The sequence below is a fragment of the Octopus bimaculoides genome, chromosome 16, assembly GCF_046866305.1.
Source record: "Octopus bimaculoides isolate indiv1 chromosome 16, ASM4686630v1, whole genome shotgun sequence".
NCBI lineage: Eukaryota > Metazoa > Mollusca > Cephalopoda > Octopoda > Octopodidae > Octopus > Octopus bimaculoides.
Genome location: NC_142943.1, coordinates 10,176,519 through 10,194,258, shown reverse-complemented (window position 1 = coordinate 10,194,258; position 17,740 = coordinate 10,176,519). Strand labels below are relative to the sequence as shown.

The following is a 17,740-nucleotide window of genomic DNA, read 5'->3' as shown; positions in this document are numbered from 1 at the left end:
GATGGTTCGATGTTTGGTCAGTTAATCGGCCATTTACATGAAATGATTTGCTAAGCCGTGATTAAACTGCTATTTAGCGATCTAGTTTCGATTCTGCAGCAGGACAATGAGGCATAGAGGCAGAAAAAACTGATTTGGAAATATTCTTGCTTTCGATGTCTTTTCAATATTTACTCCAGCAGTATCTGTCATCAGCTGAGTCAACGGAGAGAAGTTATAACTATACGGAATCTCTAGGCAATTTAAATACACAAGTCTCCGATTACCAAGTGGCTAAGTGTCAACAGGACACCCAGGAGTCATGACCTGAATGCGGCCTAGCCCCTTAGAAGTTAAGGGACGAAATGCCTGAGCGGGGTTTCTTCTACGAAGACTTTTAACAGTTCAGCTCTCATTCGTTTCTTACCACCGTGCTCATATAAGCTCTATACAGACCAGATGTAGTGCTGTAGCCTAAATGGTGCAACGAATTTATCTGCGTGCTCTAGTCACCGTCTGAAATGTTATCCGAAATCATTTCGGCTCGAGTTGGTCAATAGCCAATAAGGATTCCCTTTTCCTTTTAGAAAAGTAATCGGATGTGGGATTTTGAGGTCGTTCTCTCTCTGCTTTCCATTTCATTAGGCGAAGTGGAGCATGACGAGAATTTAAGTAGAATCCATGTAAGGATCACTAAGGTTCCTATCGATTGTCTGGTGCCAGCTCATCTTATAGTTGACCTTGAGGGTTCCTCTTAAGGACTTCGTTGACAAGCCTGTTCGTCGGTGGTTTTACAACAAGTCCCACCTAATTCAGTCGACACTTGTAAATAGGGATGGACACTGAGCATTGGTCTGTTCTTTTGACCACCTTGTTGTTGATAAATTCCTTCTTTGTCTAGATTTTTTTTCCCAGACATCTAGTCAAAATCGTTCAGTTTCTTTCTGTGGCAGGTCTTCAGGTGTCAGGTTTCGCAGCCATATAAAAGGGTGGAAAACACGTTAAATCTTCAGTTTCTTTACCCTTGTAGGGTTTAGATATTTCTATCAGTTTTGTCTTCCCTTAAACGTATCTATTGCATTTTTCTGCAAAGGCAGTAATAAAACGCCTGCAGTGATTGGGTTGGCAAGTCCTTGAAACAGTTCAACTTACAGTAGGATGGTTTAAGCTATTAATCATTAGTCGTTTTAACGATTCAGCATCGTAGGTCCTAAGACACAAACCTAGAAACTCCTGTGATTTGACAAAAATGTTATCGCCATGAAAGGTTTGTCCATTTTCTCTTGACACTTTGGCAGTGTTACAGTATATACAAACACATCATTTTGGTAAAACACTCAGTTAATTCCCATTTTAAACTGTTTCCCTGCAATGTTAAATTTGCACCAGAATCCTTTAGGTTTGTTTGTAATTAGTTTCTGAAGACAGCCAAGCTAGTATTAGATTTACCAATAAGCAATCTTAGAGAGAAATATGGCATGTTTCTCGTGAACAAGACTACAGAATTGTTGCATGCAAAGTTTACTGATTGAAGCTTAGTTAAAATGCTATTGAAACACAAATGCAGAGGTGTCAGGGGTCACTGGGGAAGGTACAGCTCACCCAACCCTTATATCTAGGAAACCCTGCGTCTTCGGAGCTCGAGCTATTTTCCACGAAAATTTGAGGTTGTCTTACATAAGTATAGCTCAAACCCTACTTTTTGAATGGAAATCCTGGTGACCGTCTTGTACACCCAGTCGTATTATACACCAGCATATAGGGTATTTAAGAATTTTATTTCGAATCCGACACTCTGAGCATTACCTCAAACAGTCGTAAAGACGCTAGAATACCCCTCATGCATCCTTGGAATTCTCATTTGACATTTCGCTCAAGGGAAACGCCGAAGAAATTAAAATCACAGTAAGGGGATCAGCCCCTATAAACGTCTCCTTCTGTGACTTGAAAAATGCTTTCAATTGGCGATATTTCTTCACATGTTGTAGCCATCGTCACCGCAGCATTTACAATGTGAAGAATTACTTACTGTAGCCCTCTATATGATACCTATTTCTATCTCAGAAGCAAAGTATTCATATCGAGCGTTCCACTGGTTTTAAGGAATCCTACAGGTTCCAGGACTAAAGGATTGTTTGGTTTAGGCCTTGCTTCAAAATTAAGTTTCTGTCGAGTAAAGAGCCTTGCATATAATCATGGCAATCTCTGAAGTTTTGCTTGATCAAGTCCGCTACATACCAGTCTCCCACATATGCCAGTACAGATTCTATGAACGATAGATGCTAATCTCATTTAGGCCTGTGACACAGACCCTTAAAATAATGAACCACTTCATTTCCGATATCTCTAACAAGCTCGATGTTATTGCTCACGTGACCGAAACCTATCAACATCGCAGGCTCGGTGGATAGTGTCTAGCTGACGCTTAGCATGTTTACTGATATTGATTAGTTGTCATGGTTTCTTATCAACAAACAACTGAACAGACCGGGAGTTAAATAATACAAACTTGATCGCTTAAAACTTTTACATTCTTGTTTGCCCCCTTCCTCGCAAGGGAAGGGAAAACTTTCAGGGTAGTTTGTAAACGGAGAACAGGGATAATATTAAAGAAATAGTTCGTTGCTATTTTCAGTGAAATGTTTATTCAATTTTTTGGTTTTTAAGTGAACAATGAAAATCCCGTCACAACATACGTCTGTGTCGTCTGCATTCCTTTCGACACTGCAGACAACGACAAATGTCGTCCGTTTCTACGGAAACCTATTCCTACCGAACTCATTTCGTCCCTTCTTTCTTACTTTCTTAGTCTTTTCACATTTGTTTTCATTATTTAAAAATATTTCAGTACTTTTAGATCTTCAACTCACGACTTTGTCATAGCTTCCTTATCTAACTAGACTACTTATACTTTCCATCACTCATTTTTGTATCTTCGCCTGTTTTCGTTAACTGGTTTTAAATCTGTGACAATTTCTATCGTGGATGACTCAAGTAAAAACAATATAAGCCAACCCATCTGACCGCCCTCGCCACCACTGTCAGCACTATCACCACTATCTGAATTATCTCCTGCATTTCAAACGGCCACCACCCGGCCAACCAACCACCAAGGTCACAAGCAGCACCTACACCAACGGGACTTGTTCATTAACAGCAGTGAAATTTGTGGAGGTAAGCCGAGTCGTCGTTAAGAAGCGGCTGCTAGACTGCTGTTAATATATATAACTATCATCGTTGTCTGTCCTCCCTCGAGACTATGGCTGTATTTTGCTGACTGACAAACACGTGTGAATAGCAGCTTACCTATTAAACCGCTACAGCTATATATGCAGGTGAGACATTATACATACATACATGCATGTCTGTGTATATATTTTATTTAACTCGTCTTACAAACTAGTGTTTTGCTTATAACTTTTTGAAGTTAGTCATTCACTTGACACTGTTTAACCCTAGGTCAGTTTGTCCGTGTAAAGGTATTCCTTTTCTAGGGGATATTTAAAGCACCGAATTTTCTTCATTTCGCGTGAAAGGAATTGGAAATTTAACTGCGGTTTCTAGCGACTGTTTAAGGTTCCTTTGTTTCGACAGCTATGATACAGTGTGTATTAATTTTCTAATTACATACATATGAATACTAATGGACAGCGCTTTCCTTGCAGTCAAAGATCTCGTGTCTAAGACAACCATTTTCTGTTATAAGAACATAAACTCCATCGTGATAATGTTTTCCACCCACCTTCTTACATCTTGAATTTCCTAACTCCGACAAAGTACAACTTTAATTATCTAATTGTGTGCATTTGTCCCATGAACCGCTAAATAAATACCATTGTTAAATCATCCGTCCCCAATTTTAAACCACCACCTGTGGCTTGCGGATGATACCTTTCAGCCGACATCATTCATTAACAAACATTTAGCCCAGGTCGTTGATTGAAGCAAAAATTCTGCTTCCCACCCACCTCAAATTCGGAAATCTTAGTGTCGCAGATATTGCTCTTTATACTTTAAGCTATTTACAAAACTAAAATTAAGCTATTAAATTTTTGACGATCAATGTTCCACATCTTGGTGTTTAATTCTTCACCTCGTGTATAAAAGCAATCTTCTAATTTATAAATAATGCTAAATTTTTAGTCCCACCACTACCACTGTTTTAAATGTCATTCAGTTAATGTAAGTCCTAGGTATTGTTATATTTCCCATTAATCGATAGTGTCCTGTTGTCACCGTTAGTAACAGATGTCTGCTTGTTGTCTAACGGGATATTTTTCTTTCATAAGTTAGGATTTTCCTGTAACACTTAATGTCCACCAGAGCAGTTGCAAATTAAAATATACATGGATATAAAGTGCATGTATACATATATATATATATACACATTCCTACACACACACACACATATATATATATATAGGAATAGATAGTGTGTGTGTGTGTGTGTGTGGGGATAGATAAGGTGTGTGTGTGTGTTTCCTAATGCCAACCACTCCGGAGTGTAGTGGGTGCTTTTTGCATTCCACTGACATGGGCCAGAGGGGGCTGGCATCGACCACATTAGGATGGTGATATATGTATATATAGAAGGTATAAGATTTTGGGGATTGGCATTTATAAGTCTTTTGGGTAGGGGGGGATTCAGATTACTACACCTGATTGTTCCATAGATTCCTTTGTATTAAGTTTAAGTCTATTAGCTGCAATGACGGAGCCTAAATTAGGTGATGTTGAATACGACAGCTTTAACTAGATTTGTTAAAGATGGTCTGTAGACCTGTAGGAAACTTTTTTTCAATGATCTTAAAGAATAATTTGGAGATTCTCAACTTGAAGGGAAAAGGGAGGGGTGAACCAAATAATTATTTCCTACTTTCTTGTGGAATTGTTCCTAACTGCCTGTTACTGAATCTGTTATAAAATTATAATATCTATATGGGAAATCCATTGTTCAACAGGCTCATTTACTGATGGAATGTCAATATTTAACTTAAGCCTGGAAAGAGTTTACTTTTAAATATTGTATTTCTTATATAAATGTTCTTGTGGAAACCACTAAGTGCTGTGTTATACAATGATGGGTGGTTATTAAAAATGTTTTCATTAGCTGAAAGATTTGATATTCTTATTACACCATTTATAACTGGTTATATGACATTAGTATTAATGTACTGTATTGTTTTATTCAGTTTATTATAAGAGAACAAACCATTCTTGAGATTTAAGGTAACGTCCAAGAAGTTTACTACCTTTGATAAATTTTAAGGAATGCTAGTTAGATATAATATTCGAAAGCATTACAAAGCTTTTCTAGCCCTATCCACAACTTGTAAAGGGGAGCCAGTTAATGTGAATAATTCATCGTCCCTGCAAAAACCCTCCTTTAATGTTAAGGAACTTTATTTTTGAAAGCAGGAATAAGCCAACCAAGTCTATAATTTGAGACGTCCAAAGACCTCATTGTTGCATCAAAATTATCTTGGTCATTTCGTGTCCAGCTCTTATCCCTAAAGGATATCGATGCTTACCTGTCAGTTATGTCTTTCTTCAATGGGATGATATTAAATCTTTGAGTAAAGGCAATTTGCTTTATCCAACAACTTCTGTGATGTAGATTGATAATTACTTGTATCAATTACTTGTATAACGTTTTCCTTTCACTATCTAATGAACAGAACCATGTGATGTCACCCATACTATTCTAAAGTGGTAAATTGACATTACTCTTTACTCTGGGGTTCATCATATCAATAATAAATTTACTTATTCTTCTAAGGTCGGATTTTGATGAGCATGTTAGTTGAACAGTGGGCTTACTTTCAAAGGGAAGAGATAGATGAACACTTGTGCAAACTTAGGCCCTCGGACTGCTTAAGCAAAGCTGCTTGATCATGAGTCTTTGGGGAGTCTGCCATTTTTTTTTTTTTTTTTAACCCGTCATTAGTTTTTAGAAGATTTGGTCATCAAAGCATTGGAGAGATAAGAATCTGTAAGAGGGACTAACTCTGAAAAATTATAACTTAGGAATCAACAAATAATTCTAAATATAAAAAAAGAAAAATTTTGGTGGGCTTCAGTTATCACAATTTTAAGTTGTTCAAGGTTAGCTATTCTGGATTGAAAGATGGACTCCAAAACTCAGTAATTGGGGCTCCAACCGGTTGGTCTTAAGTAACTTGTGATCTAATCTTCACTACCCTATTTTATCTTTACCATTAAGACTACATTGTCCAATGGGATTTTCCTTTTAAAAGCTATAAGGTGTAATTTGAGAGACATTTAGGTTATTTCTAGCAACTCATGTGACTACATAGGAGCTGGGCAATTCGTTCATGAAATGTAAATTTCATTATGTTGTTGCACAAGTCTTCAGAAAAAAATCCTGTTCTGGTTTCTAAAAATCCAAAGAGATAACTTGAAGGTTTGTTCCACTCATGAAGATATTTAGCCTTTGAGAGTAAAAGGCATGCATGTCACACACAACCAGTCTTGTCACACCCTTTAAAATGAATGACTTCTTTCTAACCATCTTATTTCATAGTTATTTTGTCAAATATTTTATCACATCACTCGAATGAGTTTAAGCTTTGCTACATTGAGATTAAAACCATATTCATCACAGAAACCAATGATACCCATTTTTCTCCCTTTCTTTTTGTGGGATTTTTTGTGTGAATGTTGTGTATCATTAATTTACATGATATAGCTTCTCCCCTCTATGGGTTAATATGTGAAGATTTTCTATCACCTACAATAATTCAATTTGGCCCCTAATACATATTTGGGGCCATTTTCAGTCTTAAATGAAAAGACACCAAATTTACATCTTGCGTTTATACTACTTTCAAAAATATATTGCACAAACTGGAACTACATCCCTACTTAAGTGGAGATAGTTGAGTAAATGAAACTTTAAGGCTTTTGGTTCCACTGCAAAGACTGACAATTCTGGGTCCATTGATAGACTCTGTCAATGGTTACTACTGGGAAATGCAGAGAGGCTGTGTTCACTTGGCATGGGAGCAGGATGGTCTAGTGACAATTTTGTAAAATTAGTTCCCCACCACCATTTCCCTAGGAACTACAAAGCATTTGATTAAATCTTTAATCCACTGCTGGCTATTAGGAATGGCTACTTTATTTCATAAAATTGGCCATAAATGCCATACACAGAAGTAGCTGTGGGCTAGACAAAACACAGGATGGAATGAATGAAAAATGAATAGATGAAATTGGTGAGGGAAGGCAGATGACACCTGCCAGTCGCTGCTTCCCAAAACATTGTTCTTTATACATCTAATTGAGGTTATAAACCTCTTCTGTTCATTTTGGATGCAAGGTCCTTAAAAATGAGGCTCTAAGCCTATAATATTTTTTTTAAATGGGTTATACACCCTTTCAATACAAGGCACTTAAACCTCTTAACTTTGTTCTACCATTATTTTCTTACCTGCTGATAGCCGACCAGGCTCAATGCCTCATACAAGCACCTCAACGGTGCTAGGTCAGGGTGCTTCAGCAGGAAGCGAAACGTATCTTCAGTGAAGGAGTTTGTCACCTTGCAGAGATTAGTCTCCTACACGACCTCCACAGCTACCTGCGGAGGCCAATCGGGATCCCGAGTGCAGGTCAGAACCCCTCTCCTCTGACCTTTGGCAAACTTTTGCATAAACTTTATGTACTGCCCGTCCCTTGTGGAAGAAGACTAAAGATTCCTCCTCCACATAGTGAGGCCAATTTCCACTGTCAATGGCACAATTCCCACCGATGGGGTTTTGGAACATGCCAGCAGTGTATTAGTAACTGCTGGCAATGCTCCGTTTTCCTTTTGTTTTTACCATGGAGCATGGAGTTCTGTTTTGTCTGGAAGATTTTCGTTCCCTCTACAGTTTCAGTCTCCTTTTTGGGATCCCTTGGTGGGCAGCAATTGTTACCCACCTTCTTCCTTTTTCCTCCCTTTTTCGAGGAGGCTTCCTCCTCCTCTACAGTCTCCATCTCTCTCTCTCTGAATGAGGAAGGGGGGGGGCGCTTCTTCAACCATCTGCTCCAGGACCCTACTCTGATCCTGAGGACAGTTCTTTATATGGCATAGTTTCAGGCACGTTTCAAGCACATTCGCAACCAAAGGATGCTTATGGCGCTCGTGCTGAGATCATCCTACAGCGGTCAAAAAAGAATGGCTGCAGTGGTCACATTTAAAAGGAAACCTAGTCGGACTTGGGGCATGAAAATGAGCATTGCACTTACTGGCGTGGCACCTCATCGAGTGGAGGTGTCCGCTTTCCCTATCACACCTACTGCATTTATTGACTGGCTTTATTCCATGTCTACATTCTAAATGTACTCCCCAATGACTGGGAGAAGAGAAACGCTGAGGACATAGCAGACAGGCAATAGAGCACGATCCGCAGGGGATGGGAAGCGGAAATTCACTTCCTGCAGGAGTGGGATGTAATATCCCACTTTCCACCTCTCGGTCCACTTCTAAAATGAGAATGGTTGTCATGGAGGGGATCCTGAGGAAGATCTTCTGAAAGTTGAGATCCCTTCACTACTAGCGTATGAGTAGGGTAGACTAACCTAAACAGTCCCTCTCTCTTTCTTTCGTATATCAGTGACAGGAGCTTATTAACATTCCCGCCGCTGTTCCAGCTGAAACCAGTTGGACCACTGACTGTACCTTGCTGCGGAGATGGTCCATTGTCCACAACAGGGGAAGGTAACTCTCCGGCAAAGCATGTTTGTGTATCATGATCAGCCTGACCTGTGGGCCTAGACCCACAGGCCACCAGATTTACGGCGCCTGGCTGCCATATGTATATTTTATTGTTACTCATATTACTAGGGTGGCAGTTTCCATGAGTACATGGCTAAAACGATGAAGTTAAACTTACGGGAGGCGCAAAGCTAAACCCTACCAGAGAGACAGACCACCATCACCCCAGCCGACTAGAATGCCCTCCGACCAACCGACTAGACTCAGAAATGCAGGCCACGGTAGGTTCTACCTGGCAATGCATACACCCAATGCTAGCAGTAGATTTCAGCCAAGTCCTATTGTGCATCCACCCAAACGTAACAGAGGATTACTGCACCAAACGCCATATAAGCGTGCAGGCAGATCCCGGCGGTGCATCCACCTGCATCAAAAGCAGGTCATAACTCACCGGGCTCCACCGAAACGAGAGGGTCATGACTCTCAGTCACCCTAGTGGTGTGGCCACTCGCCCCGTAGTAGCAAGCATAGCTACCCTCCCCATGGTAGCAAGCTTTCACATCACACCAAGTCTCTAAATAACTACCAGCACGAGCCACAAGACGCCAGGCATTGCCAACCGGGCACGATGACGTTCACCAAATCCTAAAAACAGGACCCTCCTGTACAAGGACCCAACTGAACAAACCGAGGAACCGACCAATCAAACACGATAACCTATCAAAGACCCTCCTATATAAAACATGAGGAACCCCCATATAATACATCGAATGAATCAGTGAATGACTATCTGTCTGGCTGGGAACTCCATAGTACTACACCCCCATGACAGCTGATATAGACGGGTCGATCTATAAATAGACAACATGGGACAACTAGACGGCAGACTAACGGTAGCCCACCACCCCGAGCAGGAAGGCCTGCACCTCCCAGATCAGGATCACCCATGCACTACATGGTCCCCACCAAAAAATTGGTACCGCTTTGGGGAAACAATGGACATGTTTAGTTTGTCCTATGTGGAGGCATATATCTGGCATGATACATGATCCATCCAGCATGCAACCCCACACGGACGTAAGCTCTTTCACCATGCCAAGGTAGTGTCCATAAGGGTGAAGCCTGGCAGTGCATCCATCAACCGGGTAAAAAAAAAGTGGGTTCCAACAAACTGGACATCACCACAAGGTGCATCACAGTAAGTGAGTCTACCCACTGAGTCCCAGAGGATCATAATATACCGGGTCTACCTGATGGTGCATCCATCTGCCGAGTAAAAAACAGCGGGTTCCAACAAACCGGACATCATCCTAAGGTGCATCACAGTGAGTCTACCCACTGAGTCCCAGCAGATCATAACCAACAGGCCCCACGAAAGAGATTGTAATACAGGAACACAGCACCACAAATTTCACCAAAAATTGGTGAAAAAAATTTTCTGTTTTTGGAGGTGGGATATGCCCCCAAAACAACACCCTTCTCACAGCTAAGTGAGACACTTAGCACAACTACAGGCAGACAAATGCCCAGAATCCAGTAGGGATTGTTTGTTTGAAAAAATAAACAACAAACCCCCACTGAATCCCAAAAAACAAATGCCTTACCTTATAGTTGCGCTTCAATAGTTCAACAATTCACGATGCTGCACACCGATGTCCTGACACCATTCAGTGAAAGGAAAACACTGACACGTGCATGTGAAGGATGCAAACTACTTGCAATCCAAAATGAATTGAGATATCAGCCATTTGCAATACATATCAACAATCTTTGAAGGATAACAGTTTAGGAAGAAATGGTAATGAGAAGCAGCAACCATGATGCCAAGTATTATTTGCTATTTTTGTATCTATACTACCAACATCAAGAAACCATTTTGGTTCTTTCTTACATATTCTCTCAAGTAGAGAAAAGCAAGATTAAGTAGGAATTAGTTCCAAATCAGTATTGCAAAAAAGTTGGTTGAGAAAGAAACAGAACCAAACCAAGGGACCATAAAATATTTTGTTCTTTCAATTTTAAATGTAACAGTCTATCAGATAGTCATGAACAAAAGACTAAGAAAAGCTCACTCAATGGAGAAAGGATTGAGCTGTCACTGAGCGATGATTCATTATCTGGTGTGAAGCATGCAGTGCATGGTGAGCACCTTTTGAGGGGGTTAACACAGCTGATGTGCAACCCTTAGTTGAGAATAGTATTGGTTGGAATTTTGATCGGAGTGATATATCTGTAAAATGGTAATGCAGGTATTCCAAGGCAAGCTCAGCATTGATGGAAACCACATGTCGAGCAAAATGGCAAAAGCTTGCTAGATCTCGAGATATCAGCAAAAAAATCCAGTGAAAGTAGAATCGGTAGATCTAGTGGTAATCCAGGTAGAGAGGGGAGGAGAGTTGAACCCATGTGGTGCAAAGGAACAAAGAGATTAATCCTTGCTCACGGCGAAGACTGGAGTCTGGATGGGCCCCTATACAAGGACAATCCAAACACATTGGTGTTGTAAAGAGTGACCGGTAGAGCAGAAATGGTGCGAGACCAGGATGTCATTGCCGTGCCTGTCTCAGTGTTCTGCGAACCGGTCAACCTAGTGGCATCCCATTTGACCGATGTATAGAGGACAGAGCAGGAAATGCAGTAGATGTTGCTAGAAGTGCAGGTGAAGGAGTCGGTGATATGATAGGGGCCTGTGAAGAGGGTGATGTTGGAGAATTTTGGGCAAATGCAGCGGCATGAGTGGGAGCAGGGGAACAAGCTGTTTTGGGAGGTTGGGTTAGGGAAGAAGCTGTGGGCCAAAAGGTCTCGTAGGTTGTGGGCTCTGTAATCCAATGGGAGAGAGAAATCCAAGAATTCGGTACTCCAACTGGATGGGGCTGGTCATGTAAGCATGCAGTAAAAAGTCAATTCAAATAAAGAATTAAAAAACAAACGTGAGGATATGTGCAAGAAATATATTTGACATTTGGTGAAGGAAGGGTGAACATATTGAGCAAAGCTCTATCAGAAACAGGAAAGTCTATAGAGAAAGAAGGGAAACTGGAAAATTCCCAACAGTATATAATAGCTTTTGCAAGGGCATTTTTCATAGCCTTTATCATAGCAAGAGTTGTAAATGAAAATGTTGTGGCTTTTTTAACGGTCATGAAATAATGTCACCATTTTCACCCTTTGTTGCAAGGTTTCATGCCGGAGGCCAACACAAAATTGGCAACTTTCTATGTAGGTTGATTTCTTCATGACAGCATCATGATCATTGCTTACAGAGTTTACTAGTATTTTCTGCAGTTTCAGACAGGGCATTGAGAGGGTGCCAAGATCACTTAAATTTCTGCAGGTCTCTAACTTCCAGATAACTTTGAATTTCCTGTTACAAATTCAATGAAGAGTTCACGAGGGATCTGGTCAGAATGTCTTAAATAGTTGAATCTCTAATGAAGCTACACTGCTGTGTAATTAGTTTGTTCAACTAATGATCTTAGCATCATGGATTCAGTTTCCAGACCAGGAAGTACATTGTGCCCTTGAGCAAGGCACTTCATGTTCCTGTAGACTTCTCAGCTAAAAATGAGTACCAACTGACTGCTGGTGCAGCTGTTTCTCCTTTCACTTGGCACATTCTCAATGTGCCAATGGGTCAAATAATGAGAGCCCAACATACACTGCTTACTATATAGGCACCTAAATCAAGCTGCTTACAACTACATAGGCCCCTAAAACAGTTAGTGAAAGCATTATACATTCATAATCATTTGTAGATAATGGTTGATTCTTTGTGTTCCTCTCCATTACATACAGGTTTTTTCAGCCTGAACAGTATAATGGCTGGTAATGCTGTGTAAGACTAACATAAGATATTACCTGATTTTTTTTTTTTTTTTTTTTCATGATTATAACTGGAAGCTGCAAAAGATTGTTCTGCTGTTTATTGAAGATTCACTCAAGGGTAACTTCATTTGGTGTCATCGGCTCTCAGCAGCTTGAATACCATGGATTGCCATTTGGATCTTTTCTCTGCCATTCTTACATTCACTGCATGGTAGTTTAGACCAGTCCTTGGTGTTATCAAACCAGTTTGTTCTAGGTCTTCCTCTTGGGAATTTTCCATTTATCTTTCCTATTAGTCTTTGTGTGTGACTAAAATATTTTAGCTTTTGTTTTCAAAAAGCTGAGTAATCTTGCTCAGTGTAGTATTTAGTTTTGCTTTGACTAAGATATTAACATTCTTCTATATGTCCATATTTCAAAAGCTTTTTTGTCAATTTTCATCAATGTTCATGTTTCTGCATTATATATTAGGTAACTGTTACAGTATGAAGAGTTACTATTACAATATTAACCTGTTAACTGCCATATATACCACTGGCTTCACACAGCTGCCATATTCATAACTGGTACAGTTTCAGAGAAAATATTTTACTTTGTATCTTTGTCATGGTTTTGGAAATATTTATATAACACAAGTGCTAAATAATTTTATGAAATATAAAAGGGCAAAAAATTTCTTAGTAATTAAATGGTATGAAATGACCAGAAATAGTGCCATCAGCAGGGTTGGTGTTAGGAAGTGCAGGGGCCCTATTAGAGAATTGTCAGCAAGGAGATGGGTTCTGAAGTTGATATTTTATACTTCATTATTTAATAGATATTCGCCACTGGGGCATCACACAAAAGCAATGCGGGCTGGACAAATATATTAATGGGATGAAAACATACAAATGTTATAAATGGGAGGGGTATTTGGCACCCACCGACTGAAAGCCCCTTGAAATCACTGTTCTTTACAATTCAAATTACAATTTAAATTACATCAAAATTGAATCAAAGAAGGCACTTAAGCCTCTTATCTTCCCCGAGTAATTTTCTTGCCGACCGCAGGCAAGCCTGCCGCAACAAGTTGAGGCCTATAGAAAAGAATTCGGATTCCTCCTTTCTGAAGGAGGCCAATATTTCAAACAGTTCTCTGTTACTTAAAACCTTCGCCTACACCTGCAGAGGCAACTCGGGATAGTCCAGGCACCCGAATTCCGAATGTTTGCGGCCCCATGTACTATCCAGATAATACTCCATGACCCCTTCCCTGTGGTAGAAGACTATGCAATCACTATCCCACTCACCGGTGGGGGGGGGGGGGCCTTAATCTCCTTAATCGGTGGCACCATTCCCACCGTTGAAGCATCAGGACATGCCGCCGGTGTATTATTATTTGCTGACCATGTCCCATCCACTTTTTTTCCAGAAGGTCCACCCCTCCCACAACCTGTGGATCCTTCGGTGAGCAACCATTGTTGCTCACCTTCTTCCACTTTCTCTTTTTCGTGGAGGCAGCCACCTCCATGACTCCCGTATCTCCCTCCTATGAGGGAGCGGAGGGCACTTTTATTTTTCCTGCTCTAGGGCCTTACCTCGGTCCCGGAGGCAGTTCTTCCTAATATAGCCTGACTCCAGGCAGCAAACTGCAAACCCAAGCCCTTGTTACTTTCTTGCCACACTGTGGGAGGAACAATATCTTTTCCCCCACCAGGGGCTGCTTTGTGCAATTGCAAGCTTCCTTAGGGGTGTCAAATAGCAACCACACCATTACATATTTGACACCCCTGGATATAAAGTAATTCTTTGCTGGCAAACATTTTGCCAGCTCTTCAATAATCTCTTTCCTTGTCGAAGAAGGTGATGGCATCAAGCGACCTAGAGTAGGTCCTCACCACCACTGTCCTCTTCTCAATGATACACTACAAATTCATCGTAGCATCCTCTGCTGAAGCATTTACATGAGCCTTCTCTTGACACGGCCAAATTTGAACAAATCTGTATAATTGGCTTAAAACCAGTCCTAGTCACCAGGTTAATGTGATAAAGTTGATACAATATGCATTTGTCTGAGGATTGTAAGGAAGATGAATTTAGGCAGTGAGTCTTTGTTGCTCAGTCAACAAAGTTTAGGTATGAGCACAGTTTAAATCCAATAGTAAATTAAAGTGCTATCACATCATAGTCATAAAGAAGGTTGTAAGAAGAAACTGTAAAACAATTTGTGAATAGTTAATAGCGAGGTGTTATTTGCTGTTTGTCACAAAATTTAATTACATGTTGAGGTTAACTGAATGAACTATACATGATATCTTGTTTTCTCTTGTTTGAGAAATATGACTGTATGCTTAAGAAGCTTGCCTTGTAACTATTTGCTTTCAGGTTTGATCCCACCGTGTAGCACTTTGGCCAAGTGTCCTCTGTAGCTTCTGGCCTTCCAATACCTCTGTGGGTTGAAATTAGTTAACAGAAACTGTGGAAGCCTGTCTGTCTGTCTTTGTGTCTCCCCCAACCACCACTGTTGCTTGACAGGTAGTGTTGGTTTGTTTGTATCCTTGTAACTTGGCAGTTTGGCAGCACTTAAATTGACCCTGGTACTTTTTAAATTTTTTTTTATTGGACTAAACTTTTCAAGTTCACTGTCCAATGACTGAAATAAATGCTATAAAAGATAAACAACGAAGTTAACAAACTTGAATTGTTATAATGGACAACAAATGTCTTCAGAAACCGTTTTCCTTTCACTTTGAATGACACTACTGTACAAAATGCACTCAAAATGTCTGACATTTGGGTGTAAAGAAAAACAATTTTGTATATTTACCTTCAAAATACTCCCCTTGGAGTTTACACTTCTCCCAGTAGTTGTACCACTGCTGGTACTGTCTCTGGTACTGTTGCTTTTCTGAGTTTCCTCTCATGACACATTGTTTCCCCCTTTCAGTATGGCTTTCCGCTTGGGGAAGAGGCAAGTCACACAATGTCAAGCTAGGAGAGAAGGGAGCTTGTCAAACACGTGTGGTGTTCTTGACCAGGAAAACGTGTTGTGGTTGGTATGAGCAGACTGAAGTTGTCAAGTGTTTTGCTGCCCACACATGTGGCTACTTTCAACACAGCATCCTGTTACCCACATGTCTGGCTGTTTTCAACACATTGTTGCTCACATGTCTGGCTGTTTTCAGCGCACAGCATCCTGTTGCCCACATGCCTGGCTGCTTTCAGCACACAGCATCCTGTTGCCCACATGTCTGACTGCCTTCAACACAGCATCATTTGCCACTTGGGATGACCTGGTCGAGTCTCAAGTACATATACTAGACCTTCCCACCTGTACCTTGGTATACTTAGTTAATTTCAAATGATTTTACATTTCTGGGTTTCATATCTAAGACACTATGGACTTTTCTCTGAAGCATTTCTGCTGGTGACTTGCCCCAGGTGCAGCAGCATTTAATGTTCTGTAATTCATTAGTTGCAAATTTTCTTATATCTTATCACTCCCTTCAGTTTTGTGTAATGAACGCTAAAGGGTAATTCACAAATCTAGCTTATTGGGTAGAGGACAAATATGGAGCTCTTATGATTGATACCATTTTTCTTAAATTTTGTGAATACTAGGGTGAACTATGGACCATTATCAAATACTAAAACTTGAAAGAACTTGACGAACCTTTTGTAAAGTGGCTAAATTTGTAGTTTGACTCATAATGATGACCTCCAGCCATTTAGATAATATTTCAACCATAATAAAGTAGTTGCCCTATGAGGTCCTGCAAAATCTACTCTAGACCAGTATTTCTCAAACTGTGGCTTATAAGCAGTTCCCCCCCCCCCCCCAATGTGACAGGGACCGGTAATATTTATTAGTAATATTAATTTATACCGGAAGCAATATAAGTTGACAAATTTTTTGTATCTTATTTTTGTAAACAAATAATACAATATTACATAAGCATTTTGTATTTTTTTCCTGGAAACTCACTGCATACTGGAAGTTGATGGCTCACGGACTGGCACCGGTCTGTGGACCACCACTTTGAGTAGCACTGCTCTAGACCATGGTGCTTATATTAATAGGTAATTCTGAGTTCTTTGTCAAGTCTTGGCCAATAAATGTGGCATCTTGTTAAAACCTCCATTCTTGGATGATTTGCATAAAATTGGTCAAGTACTGACTTTTTGAAACAGTTGCTGATGACTTTAATGATGGCTAATTGTAATATTATTCCAGAGATAATCATGCTTCAAAGGTCTGGGGTATATTGTTCAAATTTGTGGCAAATACTGGGCTGATAGTATGATTCCCTGCCAGTTGTTGTAGATGGTTTCTTAGGTTAAACAGGTATCCCTTTTTCCATTCTGAGGGGATTTGTTCTTGATGCCAAGGTTTTTGTTGTAGTGGATGCAGCATATCAGCAGCTGTGCCTCTACTGTGATAATGCCTGCACCCAGAGCTTTACTATTCCTGAGAGATGCAATGGCTTTGCTGATCTCAGCCTTTGTAAGTGGACTCGTGTTCCCTAGTAACAACTCTTCAGTTGGAGGGATATCCAATGTATCATCCTCAGGTATTCCATTCAAGATAGACGTTCTCCAGCCAATACTTGCTCTGTTCTGTTTCACTTCTGGTTGTTCTGCCTTCCTGATCTTTCACAGATTTGCACATAGTGCCATTCTTTCTTGAAGGGACTTTGGTAATAGTGTAGTCTTCATGTCTCATTTACGATCTACCATCTCTGCTTCCACTGGTAAGTCTTGCACGAGCTCTTGTTTCCACAAGCACTCTTCACCTTCTTCAGAAACTCACCAGAAATGAGGTAATTGTAAGCCATTTTTAATGGCAAGATAATGCTTATTAGTGTGTGAGTGAGGGTACTTATTAATATAATTACATTTTACATTTTTCTATGCTGGTATGGGTTGGACAAATTGCCCCAGCCAGTGACTTATATTTGGTTGGTCAGATAGACCTCCTTATATTTTCTATTTTGGCTTGGTTTCTATGGCTTGATATCCTTTCTAGCACCATTAACTTTGGTGTACTAGGTGCAATTTTCATGACACCATCCCTGATTAGAGGGTCATCACAACCAAATATTTCTACATGTTTTACAGTCTCTTTATAGAGAAGCATGAATGGTAGTGATTAAAGGAAATGTGATAGGGGAGGATGGTAGATGGTGTTCTAAGATAGGTGCATATATATATTCAAGGCAACATATATATTGAGGCAAC

General features: G+C 40.2%; 1 protein-coding gene across 5 annotated transcripts in view; it reads left to right on the top strand.

The window, feature by feature from the left end:
* The first annotated feature begins 2,448 nt into the window (after nucleotides 1–2,448).
* LOC106881175 (unconventional myosin-XV) overlaps nucleotides 2,449–17,740 on the top strand; it is a 329,895-nt gene continuing 314,603 nt past the window's right edge. For 4 of the 5 annotated variants that reach the window (XM_089364116.1, XM_052973941.2, XM_052973940.2 and 1 more), the window contains exon 1: nucleotides 2,449–3,314. The gene's annotated coding sequence lies outside the window, so the exon portion shown is untranslated. The remainder of the gene's footprint in view (nucleotides 3,315–17,740) is intronic. The other variant, XM_052973939.2, reaches the window with a different exon arrangement.